The following is an 11,208-nucleotide window of genomic DNA, read 5'->3' on the forward strand; positions in this document are numbered from 1 at the left end:
TTCATTTTTAATGAAATGAACATTGTCGGAGAGCTCTTGATGAGACCTTCGATTTGATGCCAACTATAACCAAATTTGGAGAGTTTGATTTTTTTGCCTTTCTAATAGCATTTGTACCTAAATTTGACCAACCTTTGACTGGCTGCAACTTTTGTATATGGACTCCTTTCTCGCTCATTTGAATTGTGTTGCGTCTAGAATTTTGAGAACTTTAACATGGTGCTGAATATTGGAGTTTTGAAGATACTTCAATTTTGGTGAAAATATCCTCCGGATCAATCCTCCCCACTTAAGAGCTTTTAGACCATTGAAAGTTTGGATTACTCGAAAAGAAGGTGAGGGTATAGTTCCCTCACTTTACCAATCTCCATCCATCTTGCCTTGCTTGGATGCATCCCCTTCAATCCCACTTGAAGGTATTCAACTGGTCCTCTTCATGAAGTTCTGACATTCCTATCAAGGATGACATCTTCTGGCAATTCTGACATATACTCTGGTGAAAGGTCATCAACTGATGGAACTTGAACATTGACGTCTTCATCCAAGATCATTGGAGGCTCATACAACTTTAGATTCTCAACATTGACAACTGAGTAAATTTGCATGTATGGAGGAAGATTAAGGCGGAAAGCATTGGTACCGATCTTTTCCAAGACCTCAAAAGGACCATACCTGATAGGCTTGAGCTTCCTTCCTTCACCTTGTATTCTTTCCTTGCTGATATGTAACCAAACTCTGTCACCAACTTGGAATTGGCGATCAATGCGATGCTTATCATGGTGAGCCTTGTATTTTGTTTGGCTCTGCTCTAATTGTGCTTCTACTGCCTGATGGATTGCTTGGACTTTCTGGATGAACTTTAAAGCCTTTTTTGCATCATGGCGTCCATCTACAACATCGTCCTTCCCAAAAGCAAAATCCATTAGTGTCTTAGGCAAGTAACCGAAGCAAGTCTCAAAAGGAGACCTCTTTGTAGAAGAGTGTGTTGCATGGTTGTAAGCATGTTGCACATAGTGAATACTTTCATCCCATAACTTAGGATGCTTGCTGTAGTAACCTCTAAGTAGATACACAACTGTCCTGTTCACTACCTCTGTCTGTCCGTCGGTCTGTAGATGGAAGGTTGTACTCTTCTTTAGCTTGGTGTCCATGAGTTCCCACAAAGATGACCAAAATTCCCCTAAGAATCGAGAATCTCGATCTGATACAATAGAAGTGGGTAGCCCAAAATGAACCCATACATTTTGAAAGTACAAATGAGCTGTCAGTTCAACAGTGACCCACTTTTTACAAGGCATTAAAATACACATTTTTCTGAACCGATCAACTACTACATACAAATAATCATGACCCTTCCTAGACATAGGTAAACCTCCCACAAAGTCCATAGACACACTTTTCCATGGACGGGATGGTATAGGTAATGGTGTGTACAAACCCAATTTCCTATTACTTGGTTTTCTTGTTGCACACATTACACATCCTTTTATATACTTAGTGACAGTTCCTTGCATATGAGGCCAGTAACAATACTTTTGCAATTGAGCTAATGTCTTACTTACCCCAAAATGTCCTGCAATCAACGAGGTGTGTGCTTCACGGATTACATGTGCTTGTTCATTTTTAGGAATGCATAGGTTTCCCAAGTGGTACAACAAATTATCATGCACATATTAATCTTTCTCTTCCACATGTTTACCCTAGATTAAAGCTGCATAGATATCCTTAAAGTTCTCATCATTAGCATATTGTTCTTGAAAACTTTCATGAACCATAGAACTATTTTGAAGGATTATCAAAGCATTCTGAACAGGAGGTCTAGACAGCATATCTGCTACTTTGTTATGGGAACCCTTCTTATACTTAATCACCAAATGAAATTGTTGTAGAAAATCCATCCACCTAAACTGCCTACTTTGTTGCAACTTAGATTGTGAGTGCAAATATTGTAGTGGTTGGTGATCGGTGTGGATTACAGTTTCTTTTCCCATTAAGTAATGTTTCCATTTTTTAACACTCTAAACTAAAGCATAAAGTTCTTTATCATATGTAGGATAGTTACTTACTGCTCCTGAAAAAGTTTCAGAGTGGTAGCATACTGGTTTACCTCCTTGCATGAGTACAGCTCCCATGGCAAAACCACTCGCATCTGTCTCAATCTCAAATGGTTGATGTAAATCAGGTAGAGCTAGAACTGGTGCAGTGCTCAACTTTTCCTTCAAAGTATTGAAAGCCTTCTATTGTGGACTTCCCCACTAAAAAGTTGTCTTAGTACTGGTTAATGCATGCAATGGTGATGCAATGAAAGAGAAGTTTGCAATGAACTTCCTCTAGTACTGAACTGCACCTAAGAAACTCTTGATTTTTGTAACTGTACTTGGCTTAGGCCATTTTACAATACATTCGACCTTCGCAGGGTCTACTTTCAATTGACCATTCCCTACGACATAGCCTAAGCACACTAAGGATGTCTTTGCAAATTCGCATTTTGACATCTTGACATATAGTTTTTCTTTTCTCAGTACCTCAAGTACTTTCTTTACATGAATTACATGATCATCCCAAGACTTACTAAATACAAGAATATCATCTAAATAGACTATGACAAAATCATCTATAAAGGGATGGAAGACATCATTCATGACTCTCATAAATGTAGCTGGTGCATTACAAAGCCCAAATGGCATGACTAACCACTCAAAAAGTCCTTGTTTTGTCTTAAAAGTAGTTTTCCAAATATCACTTTCTGCAATTCTTATTTGATGATATCCACTACGTAAGTCTAGCTTAGTGAAATAGATTGCATGTTTCAACTGATCAAGTAAATTATCAATTCTAGGAAGAGGGTACCTGTTCTTTACCGTTATCTTGTTCATAGCCCTGTAGTCGATACACATTCTCCAAGTCCCATCTTTCTTTGGAACCAACACAATAGGAGAACCACAAGAAGAAGTACTAGGACAAATAACTCCTTTCTCAACGAGCTCCTGAACTTGCTTTTTGATTTCTTCATTCTGCAAGACTGATAAATGGTACATGCCGATATTAGGAAGTGGTGCATCTTGCTGCAACTAAATCTCATGTTGTATCTCTCTCTTAGGAGGCAATCCTTTCAGTTCCTGAAACAAGTCATCATAAGCGGAAACAACTTTGACCATTTCAGATTTATGTTTTGGATCACATCCCTTAAATGCCTCAGATGTTTCATCTTCTTTGGCTTTTACAATCATCAATACAAATTTTTTACTAGAGTTGACCAACCTTTTCATTTGACCAGCATTGACTAATGCCAAATTAGTCTTAACCTTATGTGCTCGTACAATGTATTCAATCTTGTCTTTAAACAAATGATATTTATTTTCCCCCCTATAGAAGATAGCCTGTCGATCATACAAATAGGGACTCCCAAGTACAAGACCACAAATATCTAAAGGGACTACATCAGCTTCTACCTCATCCACAAAGTTTTCAGTGATAACAAATCTTAACTTGCATTGTTTAGTTACTTGTAACTGTGCATCATCGCAAACCCATCCAAGAGGGTATGGTTTCAGATGAGGTGTTGTAGTCAAATTAAGCTTTTAACAACTTCTTCAGCTATCAAATTAACTTGAGAACCCGTGTCAAATAGTGTATCAACCTTAGTATGCTTAATAACAACTCGGATGTGAAATAATTCATTCCTTAGCTTATCATCCTTAGGAGAAGATTCTTTACTTGTACTTGCACTTATGCTAGAAGAATTTATAGCTGATGAGAGAGATATGCTTTTTCCTTTACCTTGGATCTCGGTAGCAACAATTTTTGTCTCATCTCTGAAGTCAGATCCAAGATCTTGTTGAGTTATAGCAGCAGTCTTTTGTTTGCCTTTATTTCCACCAAATTGCTTCGGCCTCTTTTCAGGATGCAGCTTCCAGCACTTAGAATCATCATGCCCTTCTTTCTTGCAATGTGAGCATGTGGATTTCTCACCCTCTTTCTTTACTGTTGCTATCTTTTTACCCTTTCCTTTTCCTTTGGACTTTTCCTCAGACTTAGATGGCTTTTTATCAGACTTATCAATGAAAGTACCCTTACCCCTTGATTCTAAATGTGTTGCCTAGACACATACTTCATCCAAATTACAAGGATTCAGGACAAGAATAGAATGCCTTAGGTAAGAATGAAGACAACCTATATACTTGAGTAAGGTGTCCTGGGTATATAATGGGACATTTAATGAGATAGCCTTTTTGCAAAATTCGTGGGTGTAATCCTGGACAGACTGACCTTTCCCTTGCCTAAAATGTTGCCAGTTCATCATTAACTACTGCATATGGCCTAGGGGGTAGAATTGCTTTTTTAAAGTAGTAACAAATTCTGACCAAGACAAATTAAACTTACCATGTTGTGAAGTTTCATCCCAAGACCTACTCTCCAACCAAGTTAAGGCTACACCACCTAATCGAAGAGTGGCTAACTTCTACTTGCTGAATCCAGTCATCTAGTTTCTCGGCATTTAACTCCCCACAATATTTTGGCAAGTCAAACTTTACATCCAACTTGATTCAAGGCTTATGTCCACCCTTAAAAATATTAGAAGACTCAGAATGGGTAGAAGAAGGAGTAGAGGGGGGAGAAGGAGACGAGGGAGAAGAAGGAGAAGATGGAGGTGTCTTTGGCGGATCACGATCATCACCTTTCTTTTTCCCTTTGTCCTTTCAAGTTGCACGTCTTCGCATCTTCTCTTCTCTTTCTTGTACCAAAACTTCTACCATTGTCTGCAAATTCTGAAGAGTCTTCTGAATACTCTTATCTTGAAAAGCTTGTCCACCTTCGTCTGCCATTTGTGATGATGGTTTAGTCCTTCGTTTTCCAATCTCAGGATTGTATTCCTCAAGCTTTCCTTCGCCTTTCTCAATCTTGGATCTTGTTAGCATTCAAATCTACAATACTAGTCCAACAAAAGCTCTGATACCAAATTTGATCTGATTAAGATCTAGGACTATTATAGAGGAATGCTAATTGATTACATAGAATTAATTTAAAACTTTTAATGAATCAAATTAACATAAATGAAATAAGAGAACAACAAGATTAAGCTGATAAAAGAGATGATGAGAGAAAGAAGACGCAAACAATTTGATCTCGGAGTTCATCCGTATGGACTACGTCTTCGGGTCCTACTCCAATAGGGGGACCGATAGGATTATCTCCAAAAATTAGGTACAAATGTTTACAAAGTCATTCCTTTGAAGTACAACAACATCACGCTATTTCAAAGTATAGGAATAAGCACTTCAAAAATCTCCCTTACTCTCAGCACTTGGATGTTCTCTCCTTTTTTTGAATGCCTCCTGAGAGTCTCCTAACCCCCTTTTTATACAAAAAATTAGCCAAAATAAGGCTATAACAAAATGATATAATATTAGACCTCTCAATTAATTCCTCCCTTCGAATTAACCTTTAGCCATTTTTGAAAGATTTGGCTTATGTTAGTTTTGGGGTCAAAATAGATAATAACCTAATTTTACTAAGGTTAGGCTGATGGTTTAAAGGATAAATTAAAATTGCGCTAAAAATATTTCAAAGTGCCAAAATAGCGCATTGGCAATTAAGTATTTTAGAAGAGGCGCCGATCAGGGGTTCCAACCCCGCAAGCGGCTTCCTTTCTCTCCAATTTCCGGTGGGAAGGGGTTATATACAAATTGTGCCTCATATATTTCAAAAGCAAAGAATGCTCCACCGGTCATCGGCGGAGTCTTAGTGACAGGAGGTCACGAGTTCGACCCCGCCGGCCAGCAATTTTATGTTTGCATGGCATTTTTTTTTTTTTTTTAATGCTATGCCACCTCGGATTTCAATCGAGCGCCATTTTCACATACAATCTTCGTTTTTAATGAAATGAACATTGTCGAAGAGGTCTTGATGAGACCTTCGATTTGATGCCAACTATAACCAAATTTGGAGAATTTGATTTTTTTGCCTTTCTAATAGCCTTTGTACCCAAATTTGACTAGCCTTTGACTGGCTGCAACTTTTGTATACGGACTCCTTTCTTGCCCATTCGAATTGTGTTGCATCCAGAATTTTGAAAACTTTAATATGGTGCTGAATATTGGAGTTTTGAAGATACTTCAATTTTGGCGAAAATATTCTCCGGATCAACTACACATTAAATGGGGAGTTTAAAAATGAATAAAAAAAATTAAGTGTTCCTCTCCCATGCCTTGAGCACTAGTATAGGCTAGGATGGGAGTGGGAGAAGATGTTTGATTGTGATCTTGTACAATTAGTTTCTTTGTCTATATGAAAGGATTACTAATGTCACATGGAGTCACTAGGGGGTCGGAGTCCAAAGAAATTGCCAAGGTAACCTTAGAGTTGACTCATGTGATGAAACTTCTCCATATGCATCTTAAGTTTCCTATTTATATTTATATTTATGTTTTTATTTTGGGTTGCCTCTAGGATCATCTTTTCGTATGTGTAGTAACACTTGTTGTAGAGAGCCTTTAGGATCCTTCCTATGATTTGTATTGTTCATTTTGTGGTTTGATTATCTAGGTGTGGATCGTACATTATCTCCCCTACATGGTGGGAGTGAGAGCCTAACTCGATGACCACATGGTTGGGAGGTAGTGATTTCTTACCATTTGGGTTTCCCTCATATTGGAACCAATGTTGGATGTTCATTGATGCAATTGTACTATTATCATTTGTATTCTTATCTTAGAGATCGTATTCTTATCTTGGAGACTTTCTATGCAGATATCATATCTATGTATTCATGTATTTTGTATGTTGGTATCCTATGAGATGATGTATTTGTATTTATTATTAAATATTTTGCAACATGTGTAGTGGATGTGTTTATTTGGATGTGCTCCTTTGTATCAATTTTACTTATGTATGTTCTTATAAGATAATGTTTATGTTTTCATCATGGCTATGGACATTCTATTTAAGATTAATGTTAATTAATTAAACATTCTTAACATGACTCAATGTAAAGGAACCATTGAGGAATAAAAATTGTATTTATAATTGCTTATGTGTACTTGATGTGTATGTGTATATTGTTTCTGCATCGTTATCTTATGTTGTATAAACTTTTTTTAAAATGTTCACTAAAATATTGTAATATAGTAGGTCAGTTTCTCTTGGGTTCGTGAGTGGGGTATTACATCTAGTATCAGAGCCTAATTTTCTACACTGGGAACTCTAGGCATATTGTGCACCATCATATAGAAAATAGTCAAAACTTGCAACAAGATTAAACAACAAAACTTATCATCAAAAAACTTAAAAAACATAGTTTGAACAACAAAAAATTGAGAAATAATATAACCTTCAAAAGATGAAACTTGCATTCATAACATTAGGACTCTTGTTTTTGGTGTCTGTACAATTTATTGTGGTTATCTTATAGCTTATTTGAAGTTCTTCTTGATTGAGTTAGAGTGATAAATCTTATTACTTATGCACTTAGATATGTAACAATTGATGTCTACTTGATGCTTAAATTTGTGTGTATTGATTAAATTTTATTATGTAGAGCATACTATCATGTGTGGATGTTCTAACAAAATGTGAAAAGATAGAGTTACTTGTAAAATTTGAAGTTAATTCATAGTATTTTCATTTATGTCATATGCATCATGCAAAATATGAAATAATAAATTACTTATTGTGAGTGAGATGGTTATGACATTGGGTGTATGTCTTACCCTAGTAGGTCAATTGGGCCAAGGACTTAAGTCCCCAATTGGATTATGTATTACTTTCAAAAATAACCATTAGACTTGTATAGTTAGCATTATTTTATAGAAAAAATGAGTTAGAAAAATATCACATTATAAGCACCATGTAAATTTCCATGCATTTACAAACTCAAGCATTATAATAAATTATGAAATGATTCCTAGTAAGTAGGGCTCATAAATACATGGAATGAAATGAAATATAATTGTAAGAGTCATTAATGATCCATCTTCTCATTATGTTTAAAGTGCATTCAGTATACTAGACCCCTAGATGTCGTGAAGCAGTTACTCCCTAGAGTGTGGCTAGCACTAGTCACCTTGTTATGTGAAACATATTCTTATGAAAAAAAATTGTGATTATTTATGATATGCATGTGTTGTGAGTCAAATAGTATTGACTTTTTGAACTTTCTTATGCCTAGATGAGTCACCTTACCCTTTTTTCTATCTATTTCGTGCCATTTGTCACACTTGATTTATTGTTGAAAATCACTGCAGTGTTCTTTTTAATTACTATTGAACTTGATATTCACCCACTTGGGTTTTCCTTTTGAGTTCTGTGGTGACTATCTGAATGTTCAATATTGTTGGCCCTGTTATGTGACAAGTATTATTTCTATCATGTTCATTATGGCCTCCTAATAGTGTGTATAAGGGAGGGTACTGTGAGATTGCATTTTGACTGTGTAGGAAGGAAAGTTATTTGAATCACATATGTTGCATTAGTGCCACATTAACTATGATTGGATGAATATTGCATTAACTAGGATTGCATGAAATTCTCAACTTATTATTCAAATTTAAACTTAAATTTTGGATGTCTTTTATGATGCTCATTGAATGTGAATCTAAACTTATTTAAGAAATTTTTAAAGAATGAATGTTTGATCAATGTGGTTTTTGGTTTATGCTTAAACTAGAATCATATTGCCCTTAATAGTTAGATGTGTGTACTTAGTAAGTTGATTGTATTAATTTCATATTTGACTATTTGGAATGACATTGTGGATATTACTTTTGACTTTGAGTATCTTAGTAGTCATAGTTGACTTCCAAGAGTAAGCCTATTTTAAGGGCGGGGAGGGGGGGGATGTAATACCCCTCCATTATTATTGTTGTTGACTTCATTGTTAAAGTTCTTTTTGACTCTTATGTGGACATGTTAGCCCTTAACTGATTTTTGAAATGCAAAACTTTGTTATTTACAATAATTGATTATATCACATAACAATGGTTACTTACTTGCAAAGATGATGCTTTAATTGCTCTTAATTAATGAATATAACTACTTTCATAATGATTTCATATGATGTGTCTTCAAATGATATTTATCATATCTTCATAATGACAATTGGCATATGTTAGGATTTGATGATATTTATAGCCATGCTTTATTAATTATACTCACCCCATAGTTGCATGTATATGGTGTGTGTCTATTTTACATTTCTGTTTGATGTGCCTGATGTGGTTGAGGGAGAGAGTCGTTGTCACCTGCAAGTCAGGATCTACACGATGTACCACTTCTCATTATTTCTTGTTTAGATTAGATATAAATGCTCATGTACATGCTTGTCTTTTATGCAGGTTGCAGGTACTAGGCATCGACTTTCCTAAATTGCCAGGATGAGTGTGCCTTATCACAATAACTCAATGGTAAGAATGAGGGCAATGGCTACCCAGCCAGTTCGTTCGACATGGCTAGGTATGCCCATGGCCATATAAGCCATCATGTACTATGGCTAATTGTTAGAAAATGTACACTATTACTGACTCTAACTCCATCTCCGTATGGTAAATTTGCAATTAAATATGCGTGTACGACCCTGTCTCCATCCGGGAATGCACACACGGAATGCAGGAAATAAATTCATTTTATTTTATAACAACGATGGAGTTTATTAGAAGGAATGAAGTGAAGTGTAACTCCAAATTTCATAAACTTTTTAAAAGTTAAAAGATAGTAAAAAAGAAAATTAGCAATTACTTTTTAGAAATATATTTATATATAATAAATTGTAAATTCTTATTTTAAATTTTTTAATTTCTATTAAATTCAAATTAATAGTTTAAAAACATAACTAATATTTAAGTTTAAATTTTTAAATAAAAACTATTTTAAAACTATTATAGTTTATTGCATAAGATATATCTCTAAAAAATATTTACCAACTCTAACAAGAGATCATTTTAATGTAAACTAATATTTAAACTAACTTCTTACCTAAGTATTTTACACATGAAACAAGAGATCATTTTAATGTAAACCTAATTTATTTTCTTTAAATTTTTTTAATTAGGTTTACATTAAAATGATCTCTTGTCTCATGTGTAAAATACTTAGGTAAAAAGTTAGTTTACATTAAAATAATCTCTTGTCAGTATATATTTTTAAGAGATATATCTTATGCAATAAATTATAAAAGTTTGAAGTTTTAAAATATAAATTTTTAAAATAATATTAAAGTTTAAATTTTTAAAACATTGACAATATTTATTTTTTCAAATATTTATTTCAATTTTTAGGGGTCTCTTAGTTTTAAAATCTATTTTTAATTAAGTTGCATCTATATAATAAATACTTTAAATAATATTTTTATTTTTAATAATATAAATATTTTGTAGTGCCTGCCCCTAAGTCGCATTTTTGTTATCATTGCTGAACTCTTTTGGAGCTAGTTTCATGTTGATGGTTAGCAACATTGTTTTGAGACTATTAGATATTGTGCTATGGATTCAGTTTATTATGTGATGAGATCACTTAGACTTTATATTTCATGTATGCATGATGATTATTTTCAGTGATTTCAGTTATTGATGGTTATTAGCTAGATGGTTTTTATTATCATATGTGTTTCTTATGGATACTTACCCCATAGTTGCATGTGTATGGTGTGCGTGTTTGCTTATGTATGGCGTGTTTGATGTGGTTAAGGAAAGGAGTCGTAGTCACTTGCTAGTCGGGATCTATACAATGCACCACTTCCTACCATTGCCTGTTTAGTTAGTATATATTGTGCTTGTACATGCATGGTTTTTATGTAAGTTGCAGATACCGGGTATCGACTTCCCTGAATTGCCAGGATGAGTGTACCCTATCACATCATCTCAATGATAAGAGAGGGGAGATAAATTCTCAAGTCCAAATCCCAACCCTTTAAGCCATTTTTTCTAATTGAAAATTAGGACAAGTATCCGAGTTAATTACCCTCCGAATACGTCAGATGACGTAATTCATGATATTAACCCTTGGTTTGATGTTGTATGTATTTTGGCTATAATGGATTTTCGTATTTTATTCTTGTGAGTCTTTAGTGTATTTTCTATTAATTAAGTCTAATTAAAAGATTTAATTAATGGTTTAATTTAATGGAAAACTTAATATGATATTTTAATATTTATTTTATTTAATTAATTGGAAAATTAATTAAATAAAATAATCAAATTTGAAAATAAAAGTTTA

The sequence above is a fragment of the Cupressus sempervirens genome, chromosome 3, assembly GCF_028749045.1.
Source record: "Cupressus sempervirens isolate cs-2001-9-10 chromosome 3, ASM2874904v1, whole genome shotgun sequence".
Taxonomy (NCBI): domain Eukaryota; kingdom Viridiplantae; phylum Streptophyta; class Pinopsida; order Cupressales; family Cupressaceae; genus Cupressus; species Cupressus sempervirens.